Consider the following 21,519-nt stretch of genomic DNA (forward strand, 5'->3'; position numbering starts at 1 on the left):
TTCCTTCTTGTTCGATGATCCTTTCAAGGGTGTATAAAACCCTCCAGATCATCGGTATAGCCTGGATATAGCAGATGCCGGTAAGGAAGAAAAAGGACTCGGTGAACTGAGGGAAAGGATACGAGTATCCTATCATGAAAGGAGTGACCGGGAAAGCTATCCAAGTCTCAGAGATGTAATCGCTCAGAGCGGTAGGGCTAAAAGGTTTAAAAAGGGTGTTCGCCGGAAAACAATGACGGATTTTGTCAATTTGAGGGTCGGTAAAACAACACCTCTCGGCGGGGGAATCCTTGATGATCCCTTGACCCTTCAAGGGGCTGTTATTCTTAGGATCCTTGCTGGGAGAGTTCCAGAGCAGCATATTGAACGAAATAAGAAAAACAGAGCAAACGAGAGAGAAGATGAAGGGAATACCTGTTCAATCCTCTGGTTGCGGTTATAAAGGGAGAAGTTCTTGATTTTAAATGCAAACGATCCTATCCCTAACTCTATTTATAATCATGATTTGTGCAGGGCTGTCACCTCCGTGACGTCAGGGTTGCAACGGATAGTTCATTCACAACGGCTATATATCCGTTGAGTTAGTTACAGATAAGATCAGCAAAATATAACTCGTTAATATTACATAATTACTCCTTATATTTTGGGGGCAATTGTTAGGGCAGGATTTTAATGACCTATGATCCTTACATGATATCCTAACAAGTGATCCTTGTTTCTTTGGCAGATAGTGATCCTCAGAAGAGCTTCAGGATCAGGATCATGGATCATCCTAAGGATCCTCATACTAACGATTGTTCTCTTTATATTTAATGTTGTTTTGCAGGAATTACGAGTTGGACCTGGTCTTGGCAACATTATTAAGGAATCTTTCACGCTAATTTCGCACATGCATAACCAGAAATAGACGTTGTGGAGAATATGGAAACTTAGCACAATTTACGGGCAATTAGTTAGGCTAAATTTACTTCTATTTCTAAAGGGGTAACGAGCTAGTAGTTAGGTGACTTGCCTAAAATTCAACCACACACGCTTGTATAAATTGCACTCTTGAACATTCGGAAGACACAACACATTTCTTACACGTACTAGCATACAACACCGTAGTGATCCTTGTACCTAGCTCGTTACCATCCGAAGTTGTAAACTTTGTTTGTTATATTGAAGTTTGGTGATCGGTAGTTTCCATCACCCGAGGTTTTTTATGCCGGAGATCATTCATTGATCAAGGGCTTTTTCCTCATATAAATCCTTGTGTCACTTGTGCGATTTACATTTAAGTGATCCTTATCTTTGTTCATCATACCAAGCATCATTCCCCGTTTACAAAGAGTTTGGTTGCATTATCCTTGTGTGATTTTTGACCAAAACAGTTTGGCGCCCACCGTGGGCAAATCTAGTTATAATATTTCTTTTAATGAAGGATATAACTTCCTTTTCTCTGACTTGGGCAAAAGCTTCAGCTTCTATCCACTTGGAAAAGTAATCAGTCATGTTAGGGCTGGATTTTTATAATACATGATCCTTACATGTGATCCTAACCGGTGATCCTTATTTCTTTGGCAGATAGTGATCCTCAGCAGAGTTCCAGGATCAGGATCATGGACCATCATAGGATCCTCATGCTAACAGTTGCTTTCATTGAACTTAATGTCATTTTGCAGGAATGTCTAGCAGGATCCGCTCTTAGCATCACAATCAAGGGACGCGTCTTTACAACTTTGGCATATGCTTAATCAGAGATGAACGTTGTGAAGGATATGGAAACTTGGCATGATTTAAGGGCGATAATTTAGGCTAGATTCACTTTTATTTCTAAAGGGGTAATGAGCTGATTATTAGTCTTTTTACCTAAAATAGGCCACCTACACTTGTATATATAACACTCTTCCCCATTCGGAAGACACACAACACATTTCTCACACGCTTAGACACACATTACGATTGTGATCCTTGTACTCAGCTCATTATCATCCGAAGTTGTAACCATATTTTGATATATTGAAGTTGGTGATCGGTAGTTGCCATCACCCGAGGTTTTTTATGCCGGAGATCATTCATTGATCAAGGGCTTTTTCCTCGTATAAATCCTTGTGTCATTTGCATATTTCTTATTAAAGTGATCCTTTACTTTTTCAACAAACCAAGCATCATTCCCCATTTACTTAGAGTTTGGTTGCATTATCCTTGTGAGATTTTTGACCAAAACAGTTTGGCGCCCACCGTGGGGCAATTGGTGCTTCATTCATAAGAAAACTTTCTGTTCGAAATCATTTCAAAGAGTTACATGGCTTCATCATTGAAGAATACATCCACAGCGATGTCGGCAGTCAATTCATCTACTGGCATTCCACCTTTGCCTCCACCACCAGCTGGATCTCAGAAAAATGCTGAGAAGAGACCAACTTCTATCTCCTCTAAACCATCATCTTCTGCTCTAACTTCTTCTGTTCCCAGTACTAGTGATATATTTACTTTGATTTTGCAGATGAGGGATCGTATGCAGCAGCAGTATGAAACTAATGACAGGATCCTCAGAGAAATCGGAGATCTCAAAAGGCAAAAGAAAACGGCAGAGGATCATTCCCCACTAATGCCCAAATCTTTGAATTTTGATACTCCAATGATTACTTCTCAGCCATCAGAGGTCCCAGACATTCAGTATATGGGTGGATCAAGAGGAGTACATTTCAGCCCAGCAACAATGACTCAGGCATCAGGATCATATTTCCAACCGGCGGGATCCTACGCCCAGCATTTGGGATCCTTCATGAGCTTAGGATCCTCCTTTGTCCCAGGATCATCCCAGGTTCAAGGATCCTCCTTCGTTCCGGGATCATCCCAAGTTCAAGGATCCTCCTTTGTTCCAGGATCATCCCAGGTTCAAGGATCCTCCTTCATCCCAGGATCATCCCAGATTCAAGAATCCCTACAGATACCAGGATCCTTGAAGAATTTGCAAACAGGAAGCCTAGATATCCATCAAGGAGATTTTATTCCGATGCAGACCATTGCTTCCACTGGTCCATCCATTATCCCAGAATCCCGGCAATATGGATTCACACCCAATGTTCCTAACTTGAACCCGATGGGAGGTAACACCTTAAATAATTACCTTACCACTAACCATGGATTCATGCAGGATACAGGTATCAATCATGCTATGGCCAGGGAGTTACAAAAACTGAAGGATATGATCTCAAGTGTTCCAGGGGTAGTCAAGCCTATCCCGGAGATTGCAGATGGAAGCCATAAGGTATCTCGTTTTGCACCACCAATTTGTGATGCAGAGGTACCCAAAAGGTTCCATATCCCTACCATGAAGCTGTATGATGGTACAACGGATCCTGAGGAGCACATAGCACAATACAGGGAGAGGATGGAGATCAATCCAATCCCAGAAAAGTTAAAGGAAGCATGCCTATGTAAAGGATTTGGATCCACCCTTACTGGATCAGCTCTTAAATGGCTGCTAAGTCTTCCCCCTTACTCTATCACTTCATTTGCTAATTTAGTTAATTTATTCAATAACCAATTCTCTTGTAGTAGAAAATTTGAAAGATTAACTAGTGATTTATATAGGGTAACTCAAAGTCATAATGAATCATTAAGGGATTATATAACCAAATTCAGTAAAGAATCCTTGGACATTCTCAACTTAGATATGGCCACAGCTGTTGAGGCCTTCAAAATGGGACTGCTTAAGGATTCATTGTTCTATGATGATCTTGTTATGACACCATGCAGGAACCTAGATGAAGTAAGAACTCGGGCACTCAGGTTCATCCGGCTAGAGGATGACAAGAGGATCCAGGAGAGGCAAGTAGGATCCTCGAAACAGGAAAAACAAGGATCCTCTTTCAAGAACAATAAGTTCAAATCCTACCATAGAAATGATAACCAGAACGTGCATGCTGTTGACCAGGAAGAGGATGATGAGGATTATCCTCCGATTTCTGAATATTGTTTTTCTGTTGACAATCATGAGCTAATCCTTGCAATGCCGAATCTAGGAGAAAAAGCTAGATGGCCCAGAAAGAATGACAAACCATCCGGGACTAAAGACAAGTCAAAGTGGTGTGCATACCACGAGGATTTCGGGCATCTAACTGAAGAATGCATAGCATTAAGAAAAGAAATTGGATATATGTTAAGCAAGGGGCATCTAAAAGAATTGTTGGGAAGAAAAAAGCAAAGGACTCAGGATCCTGAAAGGATCCCTGAAAAGGCTCCAGCCCCTCCGGCGAATGCACAAGTGATCAACTTTATTTCCGGAGGATCAGATATTTGTGGTACATCCTTCTCGGCAGCCAAAAGGCATGCAAAGGAAGCAAAAATGGATAATGGAGAAAGACCTATTCGAACATCAAGTGTCTCGAAAGGAAAGACCATAACGTTTGATGAGGATGATCGCATTAACATCCAGGATCCTCATCATGATAGTTTAGTTATTACTCTCTTTATTTCTAACCATTTTGTCCGCAGGATCCTTATCGACGGAGGAAGCTCAGTAAACATTATCCAGCTTGATGTTCTAAAGAAAATGGGTATCCCAGAATCAGACATCACACCAAGATCCTCCGTGCTTGTGGGATTCAGTGGAGAAACGAAGAAAACTCTGGGGGACATTAAACTCCCAATCTACGTAGAAGGATTACATAATTATCAAAAATTTTGTGTCATTGACTGTTTATCTTGTTGTAATGTTATCCTTGGCAGGCCCTGGATACATGATATGAAAGCCGTCCCATCCACCTACCATCAATGTGTGAAACTCCCTAGCCCATGGGGGATAATCAAGATCGACAGTGACCAGCAAGAGGCTAAGGATTGCTATACCTCATCCATGAAACCAACCTCGACGCCAAGGGAGCAATAGCAATTACAGTATCCTCCAAGGAATGTCTTGGAGGCAAGAGAACAGGATGTGGACGAAATCCTTTTGGTTCCTAATGATCCTGAATCAAAAATCTATATCGGATCAGGGATCCTTGGCAAGATGAAAGAAGACATAATATCCTTCCTCAAAAGAAGAAAATCTACCTTTGCATGGAAACATGAGGACATGACAGGTATATCTAAGGATATTATCACTCACAAGCTTGGCATTGACAGGTCAATCAAACCAACCCACCAAAAAAGGAGGAAGTTTGCACCAGAAAGGAATGCCATTATCCAGGAAGAAGTAGAAAGACTACTTCGAGCAGGTATGATCAGAGAGGTAAAATATCCAAAATGGCTAGCCAATGTGGTTGTTGTTCAAAAGAAAAACGGAAAGTGGAGGGTATGTGTCGATTTCACTGATTTAAATAAGGCATGTCCCAAGGATCCTTTCCCATTACCCCACATTGACTCCATGGTGGATGCAACGGCGGGGCATGAACTGTTGACCTTTATGGATGCATCATCTAGATTCCAACAAATTCAGATGGAACCATCTGACCAAGAGGATACAGCCTTTATGACCCCAACCGGTTTATATTGTTATATTGCCATGCCTTTTGGACTAAGAAATGCAGGTGCAACATATCAAAGGCTGGTGAATATGATGTTCAAAGATCAAATAGGACAAACTATGGAAGTATACATAGATGATATGGTAGTCAAGTCAAAGAAAGCTGAGGATCACCTAAGGGACTTGGAGGAAGCATTTGATATCCTTGATAATTATAACATGAAACTTAATCCTTCAAAATGTCACTTTGGTGTTAAAGCAGGTAAATTCTTAGGATATATGGTAATCCAGAGGGGCATTGAAGCAAGCCCGGAGCAAATTAAAGCACTAGTGAATATCAAATCCCCTACCAATGCTAAGGATGTGCAAAGGCTAACAGGCAGGATAGCAGCTCTAAACATGTTCATATCAAAATCCTCAGAAAGATGTAAAGAATTTTATGATATCCTAAGGAAAAACAAGAAATTTGAATGGACTGAAAAGCACGAGAATGCTTTGCAAGCCCTCAAAGAATATATGTCCTCAGCTCCAGCATTAATGAAACCCGGAAAAGGAGATGTGTTATCCTTATATCTAGCGGTATCCTCAACCGCTGTAAGTGCAGTCCTTGTTAAGGATCACGAAGGTACACAACATCCTGTCTACTATGTAAGTAAGAGTTTACTTGATGCCGAATCCAGGTACTCACACCTTGAAAAACTTATTCTTGCATTAGTTATGGCATCTACCAAGTTAAGACATTATTTTGAAACACATACTATTGTTGTTAGAACTAATTTTCCAATAAAGAATGTCCTCAGGAAACCAGAGATGTCCGGAAGAATGGCTAAGTGGGCAGTAAAGCTTAGTGCCCATGATATAAGATATGAGCCTAGAACAGCCATTAAATCCCAAGCACTAGCTGACTTTGTGGCTGATTTCAGTAGTGATCTACAAAAGGAAGCAGAATTGGAAGTCCAGCAGCTGGATGAGACCAAGGATCCTTGGATACTACACACTGATGGATCCTCAAATGTCAAGGGCACAGGGCTCGGGATACTACTGAAAACGCCACAGGGGGACATAATACCCCACTCCATAGCCTGTGAGTTCCAAGCAACTAACAATGAGGCTGAATATGAAGCCTTAATTGCTGGCTTGCAAATTGCTAAGGATATGGGGGTGAAATATCTTAAAGTATATGTAGACTCATTATTGATCACCAATCACTTTAATGGATCCTGTGCTGTTAAAGGTGAAAAACTAACCAAATATTTAGAGATAGTCAAAGAATTGGCACTCTCTTTTGTCTCTTTCAGCTTAACACAGGTACCAAGGGAGGAAAACACAGAAGCTGATGCATTGGCCAACCTAGGATCATCCTTGAAGATTCCAGAAGATATAAGTATCCCAATCATCCATATCCTGGCTCCTGCTATTGAAAATCAGGTGGCCATGGAAATAGAAGAGGATACTGCAGTGATCCCTAGTGAAGAAGCTCAATCTTATTCAGGATCATGGATCTCACCAATCATGAGATACTTGCAACACTGGGAGATTCCTATGGGAGAAAATCCTAAAGCTTTCAGGATTAAGGTATCTCAATTCACAATCTTAAATAATATGCTATATAAACGATCTCTTGCAGGACCATATTTAAGATGTATCGAGGATCCTGAAAGTCAAGAAGTATTGAGAGACTTCCATGAAGGAGATTGCGGAAACCACACTGGGGGCAGGGCATTGTTCTCAAGGATCCTTAGAATAGGATACTACTGGCCAACTATGAAACGGGATGCTGTAGAATATGCTAAGAAGTGTGATCCTTGTCAAAGACACAGCAATATCCTTCATCAACCAGCTGAATTTCTACATCCTATACCATCTTCTTGGCCATTCATGAGATGGGGGATGGATATAGTTGGCAAGCTCCCTAAAGCACCTGGTGGAAAAGTATTTATGCTCGCCATGACCGACTACTTCTCTAAGTGGATAGAAGCTGAAGCTTTTGCCCAAGTCAGAGAAAAAGAAGTTATATCCTTTATTAAAAGAAACATTATAACTAGATATGGCATTCCCTCTGAAATTGTATGTGATAATGGTTCCCAATTCATTGGGAGCAGAACCACTAACTTTTGTGACAGTTGGGGAATTAAGATGATAACATCAACACCGGTCCATCCACAAGCCAATGGTCAAGCAGAATCATCCAACAAGATCATCATCAACAATCTGAAGAAGAAGCTAGGATCCAAGAAGGGGAAATGGGCAGAGGAATTGCCTTATGTGCTATGGGCTGATAGAACAACTCCCAAGAATGCCACTGGTCAAACACCCTTCTCTTTAGTATTTGGGGCAGAAGCAGTGATTCCAACAGAAATGGTGGTTCCAACTGCTAGAACAAGTACTCGTGATCCTGAAGAGAATGCTGCAATCTTAGCTCAAGACTTGGATACTATTGAGGAAATCAGGGATTTGGCTAGGATAAGGATGGCAAGCTACCAACAAAGAATGGCTGGTGCTTACAATAAAAATGTCAGGATAAGGAAGTTCCAAGTCGGGGATATGGTATTAAGAAAAGCATTCCAGAATACCATCAATCCTGCTGATGGGAAATTGGCACCAAAATGGGAAGGCCCTTACTTGATTGAAGCCGAAGCAGGAAAGGGGGCATACAGATTGCTAACCATGGAAGGAAATTTGTTACCAAGAGCCTGGAATGTTGTTCACTTAAAGAAATATTTCATGTGAACAGGATCCTCCTGGCACATAGGATCCTTACATTGAAAGCATCTTCGAAGGATCCCAGCAATACCAACGATCCTTGTTCTGGTAAAATCCTTATCTTAAAACTATTCCATTTTCTTAATTTTACCTAAGGATAAGGATCATGTATCCTTCATCCTTCTCTCACGAAAATTTGAGTTCTGATAGTCCAGGTATCCTCAGCATATTATCAATAGTCTTCAAAAGCATCTCAGATCCTTGGGCTTGTCCCCAGTTATCCTTGGGCTTGTCCCCAGTTTTCGCCTGTAGCGCACGATGATCCTGGTATAGTTCACGTCTTTGGGACCAGTACCCACTTTTGGGGCTGACAACCTCATCGTACTGGCTATACCCGGGATCCTACGTATAATGGTAGACGTACCATACATCCGTTCCTAAGGTTTCTAACGTTTTCACGTTAGCTAAGGTTTTGGCATTTTCATGTCACTAAGATTGGATAGTCGCCAGTAAGGGCCATACTCCAGTTTACATACGATCCTTGGGCTTGTCCCTAGTTATCCTTTGGGCTTGTCCCCAGTGATCCTTTGGGCTTGTCCCCAGTTATCCTTTGGGCTTGTCCCCAGTGATCCTTTGGGCTTGTCCCCAGTTATCCTTTGGGCATGTCCCCAGCTATTAATTTATCTTTTACATTGGCTTAGTCCCAAGTTATGTTCTATTTTTCAGGTTTTCGAAGTTAAACAAATAAGGATCCTTAATCCTTATTATTCGTTAAAATTTCACTTATGGTTATCTTGATTAAAGGTTAGGATCCTAACTTGGATTCTCAGGTATGATCCTTGACTATTTTGATTATACTTGTTATTTTGAATAACCCTTACACTTTGACAACTAAACCTATGATCCTCGGTCATAAACTATTTCTGAAAATTTTCAATGATAGGATATTTGATCTAGGATCATATCCTAAATTTCTTAAACATAATTTGCTTAACTTTTCTTACTCAAATAAATACATTTCTAAACAAGCAGAAAATAAGAGGATAAACAAAGGATAACAACACGAGATAAGCCAAAAAAAAGATTAAAGTTATTTTATTAACAAAAGATTTTAAACCCTTCAAAGTTGTCAAAATTGCCAACCCACGTTTCTACCAGCAAAACGTGGCCCGTCCACATGGGTTGGCAAAGGGTGTCCATTGTCTATGCGGTCATAGCAGGTGCAGGTAATTAGAAGCGGCAGGATCACAAAGGCTTCATCCCCCAAACAGAGGATCCCTCCACCATTTGCGATCCTACCTATTGTTCAAAGGATCCATGATCCTTAACCCTAAAAACTATTGTTTAAGTTACAGACCATAAATTGTTTCAAAACATCAACAACCACAAAAACCACTACCAAACTTAAAAAATTGGGCTCCGGCCTAGTCTCGAAATATCCATCATCGCCCAATCCTGCAGCTCAAACCTTTGCTGCTCCATCTCCACCCTGATCCTTGCCAGCCTCACCAACTTCCAGCATTGGGATCTCCTCAGCTTCGTCCTCATCCTCCAGCTCTGCCAATCTTGCCTTCCAACCCTCCACGTCCCATGAGCCTTTATCAAAGGCAGGATCCTGAGCCTCCGCAGCCATCTGCAGTTGTATCTTATACATAGCTATTGCGGCAGAGACCTTGGCATCCTGGGTGATCTCCTGCTTCTCACCATCCATGTTGACCAGCATTTGAGCAGCTTCATCCTTTGTAGCCCGGGGTTCCTTCTCAAGATCAGCTATCTTGAGATCCTTCAACACGCCCATTTGTTGGAGGTCGGCAATTTGGCGATCCTGATCCTCGACGTGGCCAAGGTAGGTTTCTATTTCAGCAAGTTTCTGCAGAAAGGGAAAAAGGTAAGTTCAGGACCAGGTGATCCTCAAAGAAGCAGGATATACAGGCAGGATATTCAAGCAGGATATTAAAGTAGGATAACCAACAGGGGCAATGATCCTTACTTCATTAACATAATCAAGAAACTGCTGGCGGAGCAGGGGAAATCCTTGAAGATCCTCAGAAGCTTTTCTCTTCTTTCCCTTACCCCTAATAGGAGCTTTAGGGGCTGAAGCAGAGGGACTAGCAGCAGAGGTCTTCTTCCTTGAAGGCTTGACATTGGCGAGTTCATCAATACCAAACTTGGAGGCGGACTTGACAGATTTCCCAGTGCCTACACAATCAAAACAAGATAAGTACCCTAACTAATTTAAAATCTTACATAGAACTGCTTTTTAAATAAAGATACTTACTTGACATTGTGGCAGATGCGGAGGATACTTCCTGTGAATCCTGGGTAGCAACTTGAAAACTTCTGGTCTCAGGATCAAGCTTTTTGAAGGCTAGAACTCTCTCTCTTGCAGCAGGAGTTAACTTGAGATGAGCAACAGATATGGCTGCACAAAAAACAGAATATTAGTAATCCTCGCCTTAAGGAACAAGTCTGATGGTGATCCTTCCAGGATCCTCTATCCTACCGTGAGTAGCCCACTCTTTGGGCAGATCCTTCCCATTAGGGATGGTATCCCTCCTAACAAAGAAGAATCGTCGCTTCCAGTTCGTATCATTTTTGGTAACCTTAAGAACAGGGTGATCCTCCCCAGCTTTCCGTTTCAACAAATATCGACAGGATCCAAACGTTGTGAGATCATACATCTCAGCCAGCTCCGCCATCCCCAAATCAATCCCTTCTTGCTCAATGATCCTTTCCAGAGTATACAAAACCCTCCAGATCATCGGCATGGTTTGAATATAAGACATGCCGGTCAGGGAAAAGAAAGATTGGGTGAAAGCTGGAAAGGGATACGAATATCCTATGGTGAACGGAGTTGCAGGAAAAGCTACCCATGTGTCAGAAACAAAATCGCTTAAAGCAGTGGGAGTGAAAGACTTGAAGATAGCATCCGCCGGAAAACAGTGACGGATCCTATCGATGTGAGCATCGGTGAAGCAGCACCTCTCGGTGGGAGAGTCTTTAATGATCCCTTGACCTTTCAAAGGGCTATTCTTCTTGTGATCCTTGTGAGGAGAATTCCGGAGCAACATATTCGCGGTGGAATGAAAAGAGAAAGAAAAACAGAGAAAGAGAAGGAAAGAAGAGAGGAAGAATACCTGATCGATCTTTCGGACGAGATTATAAAGGGAGTAGCTCTTGAATTTAAATGCAAATTGATCCTAACTCTATCTCCTATTTATAATGATGATCTGCAGGATTGTCACGTCTATGACGTAAGGGTTGCAACGGCTAGTCCGAGTTTAACGGCTAGTTATCCGAGTCATTCGTTGCAGATAAGATCAAAGCAAAATATAACTCATTTATTTACAAAATCACTCCTTATATTTGGGGGCAATTGTTAGGGCTGGATTTTTATAATACATGATCCTTACATGTGATCCTAACCAGTGATCCTTATTTCTTTGGCAGATAGTGATCCTCAGCAGAGTTCCAGGATCAGGATCACGGACCATCATAGGATCCTCATGCTAACAGTTGCTTTCATTGAACTTAATGTCATTTTGCAGGAATGTCTAGCAGGATCCGCTCTTAGCATCACAATCAAGGGACGCGTCTTTACAACTTTGGCATATGCTTAATCAGAGATGAACGTTGTGAAGGATATGGAAACTTGACATGATTTAAGGGCGATAATTTAGGCTAGATTCACTTTTATTTCTAAAGGGGTAATGAGCTGATTATTAGTCTTTTTACCTAAAATAGGCCACCTACACTTGTATATATAACACTCTTCCCCATTCGGAAGACACACAACACATTTCTCACACGCTTAGACACACATTACGATAGTGATCCTTGTACTCAGCTCATTATCATCCGAAGTTGTAACCATATTTTGATATATTGAAGTTGGTGATCGGTAGTTGCCATCACCCGAGGTTTTTTATGCCGGAGATCATTCATTGATCAAGGGCTTTTTCCTCGTATAAATCCTTGTGTCATTTGCATATTTCTTATTAAAGTGATCCTTTACTTTTTCAACAAACCAAGCATCATTCCCCATTTACTTAGAGTTTGGTTGCATTATCCTTGTGAGATTTTTGACCAAAACAAGTCATAGCAAGCATGAACACTTTCCCACCAGGTGCCTTAGGGAGCTTACCAACTATATCCATCCCCCATCTCATAAATGGCCAAGAGGAGGATATAGGATGTAGAAATTCAGCCGGCTGATGAAGGATATTGTTGTGTCTTTGACAAGGATCACACTTCTTAGCATACTCTACAGCATCCCTTTTCATAGTTGGCCAGTAGTATCCTGTCCTTAAGATCCTTGAGAACAATGCCCTGCCCCCAGTGTGGTTTCCACAATCTCCTTTATGAAAGTCTTTTAAAACTTCTTGAACTTCAGGATCCTCAATGCATCTTAAATATGGTCCTGCAAGAGATCGCTTATACAACATATTATTTAAGATTGTGAATTGAGATACCTTAATTTTGAAAGCCCTAGGATTTTCTCCCATAGGAATCTCTCCGTGTTGTAAGTATCTCATGATTGGTGAGATCCATGATCCTGATCCTGGATAAGATTGAGTATCCTCACTAGGGATAATTGTAGAATCCTCCCCTATTTCCATAGCCACATGATCCTCGATAGCAGGAGCCAAGATATGGATAATGGGGATGCTTATTGTTTTGGTCAAAAATCACACAAGGATAATGTAACCAAACTTTATGTAAACGGGGTATGATGCTTGGTTAATTATAAAAGTAAAGGATCACTTTTATGAGAAATATGCAAAGACACAATGATTTATACGAGGAAAAAGCCCTTGATCAATGTATGATCTCCGGCATAAAAAACCTCGGGTGATGGTAACTACCGATCACCAACTTCAATATAAGAAAAATATAGTTACAACTTCGGATGATAATGAGCTGAGTACAAGGATCACTATAGTTTCGAGTGTCTAAGCGTGTGAGAATTGTGTTGTGTGTTCTTCCGAATGAGGAAGAGTGTTATATATACAAGTGTAGGTGACCTATTTTAGGTAAAAAGACTAATAATCAGCTCATTACCCCTTTAGAAATAAAAGTAAATCTAGCCTAAATTATCGCCCTTAAATCATGCCAAGTTTCCATATCTTTCACAACGTCCATCTCCGATTAAGCACATGCCATAGTTGTGAAGACGTGTCCTTTAATTGTGATGCTAAGAGCGGATCCTGCTAGTCATTCCTGCAAAACAACATTAAATTCAACGAAAGCAACTGTTAGCATGAGGATCCTATGATGGTCCGTGATCCTGATCCTGGGAGTCTGCTGAGGATCACTATCTGCCAAAGAAACAAGGATCACTGGTTAGGATCACATGTGAGGATCATGTATTGTAAAAATCCAGCCCTAACAATTGCCCCCAAAATATAAGGAGTTTATTGTAAATTAACGAGTTATATTTTGTTTTGATCTTATCTCCAACGGGCAACTCCGAATAACTAGCCGTTACAACCGGACTAGCCGTTGCGATCATTACGTCACTGAAGTGACATCCCTGCAAATCATGATTATAAATAGGAGATAGGGTTGGGATCGATCCTCATTTAAATTCAAGATATCTTCCCTTTATAATCTCCACCGAAGGTTGATCAGGTATTCCCTTCCCTTATCTTCTCTTTCTTTCTTCTATTACTCTGTTTTCTACTCCCATGTTTCTATTCTCCCGCAAGGATGTTTCTCCGAAATTCTCCTCATAAGGATCACAAGAAGAGTAGTTCCCTAAAAAGCCAAGGGATCATCAAGGACTCTCCTACTGAGAGATGCTGTTACACCGATGCTCTCATTGATAGGATCCGTCACTGTTTTCCGGCGGATACCGTCTTTAAATCTTTTTCTCCTATCGCCCTAAGTGATTTTATCTCCGACACCTGGGTGGCTTTTCCTGCAACTCCGTTCTCCATAGGATATTCGTATCCTTTTCCAGCCTTCACCCAATCTTTCTTTTCCTTAACCGGCATCTCTTATATCCAAGCTATGCCGATGATCTGGAGGGTTCTGTATACCTTCGAGAGGATCATCGAGCAGAAAGGGATTGACCTAGGGATGGCGGAATTGGCCGAGCTTTATGATCTTACCTCGTTTGGCTCTTATCGATATTTGTTGAAACGGAAAGCTGGGGAGGATCACCCTGTTTTTAAGGTTACAAAAAATGATACAAATTGGAAGCGACGCTTCTTCTTTGTCAGAAGGGATACCATCCCTTATGGGAAGGATCTGCCCAAGGAGTGGGCCACTCATGGTAGGATAGAGGATCCTCGAAGGATCACTATCAGACTTGTCTCTTATGATGAGGATCACTAATGTCCTTTTTATCTTTTGTGCAGCTATATCCATTGCTCATCTTAAGTTAACCCCTGCCGCAAGAGAAAGAGTTTTAGCCTTTAAAAAGCTTGATCCTGAGGTTAGAAGTTTCCAAGTCACCGTCCAAGATTCACAAGAAGTATCCTCCGCATCTGCCACTATGTCAAGTAAGTATCCTTGTAAAAAGTAAGTTATATGTGAGATTGTTTGATTAATAAGGGAACTTATCTTGTTTTTTGATTGTGTAGGCACTGGAAAGTCTGCCAAATCTGCCAAGTCTGCCTCCAAGTTTGGGATAGATGATCTCGCCAACGTCAAGTCTTCGAGGAGGAAGACTTCTGCTGCCAGTCCCTCCGCTTCAGCCCCTAAAGCACCCATTAGGGGTAAGGGAAAGAAGAGGAAGACTTCTGAAGATCTCCATGGATTTCCTCTGCTTCGCCAACAGTTTCTCGACTATGTTAATGAGGTAAGGATCACTGCCCCTATTGGTTATCCTTCTTGAATATCCTGCTTGCATATCCTGCTTTTTTGTGGATCACCTGATCCTGAATCTACCTTATTTCTCTTTTGCAGAAACTTGCTGAGATCGAGACCTATCTTGGACATGTCGAGGATCAGGAAAGCCAAATCGCTGACCTCCAACAAATGGGCGTGTTGAAGGATCTCAAGATTGCAGATCTTGAGAAGGAACTCCGGGCTACAAAGGATGAGGCTGCTCAAAGGCTGATTGACATGGATGGCGAGAAGCAGGAGATCACCCAGGATGCCAAGGTTTCTGCAGCAATTGCTATGTACAAGATACAACTACAGATGGCTGCGGAGGCTCAGGATCCTGCCTTTGACAAAAGCACATGGGATGTTGAGGGTTGGAAGGCAAGACTAGCGGAACTGGAGGACGAGGATGAAGCTGAGGATATCCCAATGCTGGAGGGTGGTGATGCTGACAAGGATCAGGGCGGAGAAGCTGGTGGTGATGGAGCAGCAAAGGTGTAAGCTGCATGATTGGGCGATGATGGATATTTGTGACTAGGCCGGAGCCCAATTTTTTAAGCTTGGTAGTGGTTTGTGGTTGTGGTATTTGAAACAATTGATGGTCTGTAATCTTTGAACAATAGTTTTTAGGGTTAAGGATCCTGGATCCTTTGGACAATAGGTAGGATTACAAAAGGTGGAGGGATCCTCTGTTTGGGGGATGAAGCCTTTGTGATCCTGCCGCTTTTAATTTCCTGCACATGCTAAGACCGCACAGACAATGGACACCCTTTGCCAACCCATGTGGACGGGCCACGTTTTGCTGGTAGAAATGTGGGTAGGCAATTTTGACAACTTTTGAAGGGTTAATCCTTTCGTTAATAAATAAAATCTTAAACTTTTGTCGCTTATCTTGTGTTATTATCCTTTTTATTTTCAATTGTTTTGACACATGTTTGTTTGAGTAAGAGAAGTTGAGCAAATTGTGTTTAAGAAATTTAGGATATGATCCTGGATCAAATATCCTATAATCGAAAATTTTCAAGGTAGTTTATTTTAAGGATCATAGGTTCAGTTGTCAAGGTCTAAAGGTTATTCAAATGAATAATGAAATAAAAAATAGTTAAGGATCATACCTGAGGATCAAAGTTAGGATCCTAACCTTTAATCGGGATAACCATAAGTAAAACTTTAATGGATAATAAGGATTAGGGATCCTTAATTGTTTAACTTCGAAAACCTGAAAAAATGGAATATAACTTGGGACTAAGCCAATATAAAAGATAAGTTAGTAACTGGGGACAAGCCCAAAGGATAACTGGGGACAAGCCCATAGGATCACTGGGGATGATCCCAAAGGATCACTGGGGACAAGCCCAAAGGATAACTGGGGACAAGCCCAAAGGATCGTATGTAAACTGGAGTATGGCCCTTACTGGCGACTATCCAAACTTAGTGACATGAAAATGTCAAAACCTTAGCTAACGTGAAAACGTTAGAAACCTTAGGAACGGATGTATGGTACGTCTACCATTATACGGAGGATCCTGGGTATAGCCAGTACGATGAGGTTGTCAGCCCCGGAAGTGGGTACTGGTCCCAAAGACGTGAACTATATCAGGATCATCGTGCGCTGCTGGCGGAAACTGGGGATAATCCCAAGGATAACTGGGGACAAGCCCAAGGATCTGCGTTGCTTTTGAAGATCCTTGACGATATGTTGTAGATACCTGAACTATCATAACTCAAATGGTTCGTGAGAAGAGGATGAAGGATACAGGATCCTTATCCTTTGGTAAAAAGTAAGGAAATGTAATAGTTTTAAGATAAGGACATTACCAGAGTAAGGATCACTGACATCACCGGGATTCTTTGAGGATACTTCAATGTAAGGATCACATGCTTGAAGGATCATGTTCACATAAAGTATCTCTTTAAGTGAACAGCATTCCAGGCTCTTGGTAACAAGTTTCCTTCCATAGTTAGCAATCTGTATGCCCCCTTTCCTGCTTCAGCTTCAATCAAGTAAGGGCCTTCCCACTTTGGTGCTAACTTCCCGTCAGCAGGATTAATAGTGTTTTGGAATGTTTTTCTCAACACCATATCTCCGACTTGGAACTTCCTTATCCTAACATTTTTGTTGTAAGCACCAGCCATTCTTTGTTGGTAGCTTGCCATCCTTATCCTAGCCAGATCCCTGATTTCCTCAATAGTATCCAAATCCTGAGCCAGGATTGTAGCATTTTCTTCATGATCACGAGCACTTGTTCTAGCAGTTGGGATCACCATCTCTGTTGGGATCACTGCTTCTGCCCCAAATACTAAAGAAAAAGGTGTTTGACCAGTGGCATTCTTGGGAGTTGTTCTATCAGCCCATAGCACATAAGGTAACTCCTCTGCCCATTTCCCTTTCTTGGATCCTAGCTTCTTCTTCAGATTGTTGATGATGATCTTGTTGGATGATTCTGCTTGGCCATTGGCCTGTGGATGAACTGGTGTTGATGTTATCATCTTGATTCCCCAACTGTCACAAAAGTTAGTAGTTCTGCTTCCAATGAATTGGGAACCATTATCACATACAATTTCAGAGGGAATGCCAAATCTAGTTATAATGTTTCTTTTGATAAAGGATATAACTTCTTTTTCTCTGACTTGCGCAAAAGCTTCAGCTTCTATCCACTTAGAGAAGTAGTCAGTCATGGCAAGCATAAATACTTTTCCACCAGGTGCTTTAGGGAGCTTGCCAACTATATCCATCCCCCATCTCATGAATGGCCAAGAGGATGGTATAGGGTGTAGCAGTTCAGCTGGTTGATGAAGGATATTGCTGTGTCTTTGACAAGGATCACATTTCCTAGCATATTCTACAGCATCCCTTTTCATGGTTGGCCAGTAGTATCCTGTTCTATGGATCCTTGAGAACAATGCCCTGCCCCCAGTGTGGTTTCCACAATCTCCTTCATGGAAGTCTCTCAATACTTCTTCAATTTCAGGATCTTCGATACATCTTAAATATGGTCCTGCAAGAGATCGTTTATACAATACATTATTTAAGATTGTGAATCGAGATACCTTAATCCTGAAAGCTCTAGGATTTTCTCCCATCGGTATCTCCCCGTATTGCAAGTATCTCATGATTGGTGAGATCCATGATCCTGAATAAGATTGAGCTTCTTCACTAGGGATTACTGCAGTATCCTCTTCTATTTCCATGGCCACCTGATTTTCAATAGCAGGAGCCAGGATATGGATGATAGGGATACTTATGTCTTCTGGAATTTTTAAGGATGATCCTAAGTTGGCCAATGCATCAGCTTCCGTGTTATCCTCCCTTGGTACCTGTGTTAAGCTGAAAGAAACAAAAGAGAGTGCCAATTCTTTGACTATCTCTAAATATTTGGTTAGTTTTTCACCTTTAACAGCATAGGATCCATTAAAGTGATTGGTAATCAATAATGAGTCTACATATACTTTAAGATATTTTACCCCCATATCCTTAGCAATTTGCAAGCCAGCAATTAAGGCTTCATATTCAGCCTCATTGTTAGTTGCTTGGAACTCACAGGCTATGGAGTGGGGTATTATGTCCCCCTGTGGCGATTTTAGTAGTATCCCGAGCCCTGTGCCCTTGACATTTGAGGATCCATCAGTGTGTAGTATCCAAGGATCCTTGGTCTCATCCAGCTGTTGGACTTCCAATTCTGCTTCTTTTTGTAGATCACTACTGAAATCAGCCACAAAGTCAGCTAGTGCTTGGGATTTAATGGCTGTTCTTGGCTCATATCTTATATCATGGGCACTAAGCTTTACTGCCCACTTAGCCATTCTTCCTGACATCTCTGGTTTCCTGAGGACATTCTTAATTGGAAAGTTAGTTCTAACAACAATAGTATGGGTTTCAAAATAATGCCTTAGCTTAGTTGATGCCATGATTAATGCAAGAATAAGTTTTTCGAGGTGTGAGTACCTGGATTCGGCATCAAGTAAACTCTTACTTACATAGTAGATAGGATATTGTGTACCTTCGTGATCCTTAACAAGGACAGCACTTACAGCGGTTGAGGATACCGCCAAATATAAGGATAACACATCTCCTTTTTCGGGCTTTGATAATGCTGGTGCTGAGGACATATATTCTTTAAGGGCTTGTAAAGCCTTCTCATGTTTCTCAGTCCATTCAAACTTCTTGTTCTTCCTTAGGATATCGTAAAATTCTTTACATTTTTCTGAGGATTTTGATATGAACCTGTTCAGAGCTGCTATCCTGCCTGTTAGCCTTTGCACATCCTTAGCATTGGCAGGGGACTTGATGTTTACTAGTGCTTTAATTTGCTCCGGACTTGCCTCAATGCCCCTCTGGGTTACCATATATCCTAGGAATTTACCTGCCTTAACACCAAAGTGGCACTTTGAAGGATTAAGCTTCATGTTATAATTATCAAGGATATCAAATGCTTCCTCCAAATCCCTTAGGTGATCCTCAGCTTTCTTTGATTTGACTACCATATCATCTATGTATACTTCCATAGTTTGTCCAATTTGATCTTTGAACATCATATTCACCAGCCTTTGATATGTTGCACCTGCATTTCTTAATCCAAAAGGCATGGCAATATAACAATACAAACCTGTTGGGGTCATAAAGGTTGTATCCTCTTGGTCAGATGGTTCCATCTGAATTTGTTGGAATCCAGATGATGCATCCATAAAGGTTAACAGTTCATGCCCCGCTGTTGCATCCACCATGGAGTCAATGTGGGGTAATGGGAAAGGATCCTTGGGACATGCCTTATTTAAATCAGTGAAATCGACACATACCCTCCACTTTCCGTTTTTCTTTTGGACAACGACCACATTGGCTAACCATTTTGGATATTTTACCTCTCTGATCATACCTGCTCGAAGTAGTCTCTCTACTTCTTCTTGGATAATGGTATTCCTTTCCGGTGCAAACTTCCTCCTTTTTTGATGGATTGGTTTGATAGACCTGTCAATGCCAAGTTTGTGAGTAATAATATCCTTAGATATACCTGTCATATCCTCATGTTTCCAAGCAAAGGTAGATTTTCTTCTTTTGAGGAAGGATATTAAGTCTTCTTTCATCTTGCCAAGGATCCCTGATCCTTTATAGATTTTTGATTCAGGATCACTAGGATCCAAGAGGATTTCGTCCACATCTTGTTCCCTTGCCTCCAAGACATTCCTCGGAGGATACTGTAATTGCTATTGTTCCCTTGGCTTCGAGGTTGGCTTCATGGATGAGGTATAACAATCCTTAGCCTCCTGTTGATCACTGTCGATCTTGATTATTCCCCATGGGCTAGGGAGCTTCACACATTGATGGTAGGTGGATGGGACTGCTTTCATATCATGTATCCAGGGCCTGCCAAGGATAACATTGCAACAAGATAAACAGTCAATAACGCAAAATTTTTGATAATTATGTAATCCTTCCACGTAGATTGGGAGTTTGATGTCCCCCAGAGTTTTCTTCGTTTCTCCACTGAATCCTACAAGCACGGAGGATCTTGGTGTGATGTCTGATTCTGGGATACCCATTTTCTTCAGAACATCAAGCTGGATAATGTTTACTGAGCTTCCTCCATCGATAAGGATCCTGCGGACAAAATGGTTAGAGATAAAGAGAGTAATAACTAAACTATCATGATGAGGATCCTGAATGTTAATGCGATCATCCTCATCAAACGTTATCATCTTCCCCTCTGAGACACTTGATGTTCTAATAGGTCTTTCTCCATTATCCATTTTTGACTCCTTTGCATGCCTTTTGGCCACCGAGAAGGATGTACCACAGATGTCTGATCCTCCAGAAATAAAGTTGATCACTTGTGCATTTGCCGGAGGTGCTGGAGCCTTTTCAGGGATCCTTTCAGGATCCTGAGTCCTTTGCTTTTTTCTTCCCAACAGTTCTTTTAGGTGCCCCTTGCTTAACAGATATCCAATCTCTTTTCTTAAAGCTACGCATTCTTCGGTTAGATGCCCGAAATCCTCATGGTATGCACACCATTTTGACTTGTCTTTAGTCCCGGATGGTTTATCATTCTTCCTGGGCCACCTAGCTTTTTCACCTAGATTCTGCATTGCAAGGATTAGTTTCCTGATTATCAACGGAAAAACAATATCCTGAGATTGGAGGATAATCTTCATCATCCTCTTCTTGGTCAACAGCATGCACATTCTGGTTCTCATTTCTATGGTAGGATTTGAATTTGTTGTTCTTGAAGGAGGATCCTTGCTTCTCCTGTTTTGAGGATCCTACTTGTCTCTCCTGGATCCTCTTGTCATCCTCTAGCCGGATGAACCTGAGTGCCCGAGTTCTTACTTCATCTAGGTTCCTGCATGGTGTCATAACAAGATCATCATAGATAATGAATCCTTAAGCAGTCCCATTTTGAAGGCTTCAACAGCCGTAGCCATATCCAAGTTGGGAATGTCCAAGGATTCTTTACTAAATTTAGTTATGTAATCCCCTTAATGATTCATTATGACTTTGAGTTACTCTATATAAATCACTGGTTAATCTTTCAAAT

The sequence above is a fragment of the Helianthus annuus genome, chromosome 17 (genome assembly GCF_002127325.2).
Source record: "Helianthus annuus cultivar XRQ/B chromosome 17, HanXRQr2.0-SUNRISE, whole genome shotgun sequence".
NCBI lineage: Eukaryota > Viridiplantae > Streptophyta > Magnoliopsida > Asterales > Asteraceae > Helianthus > Helianthus annuus.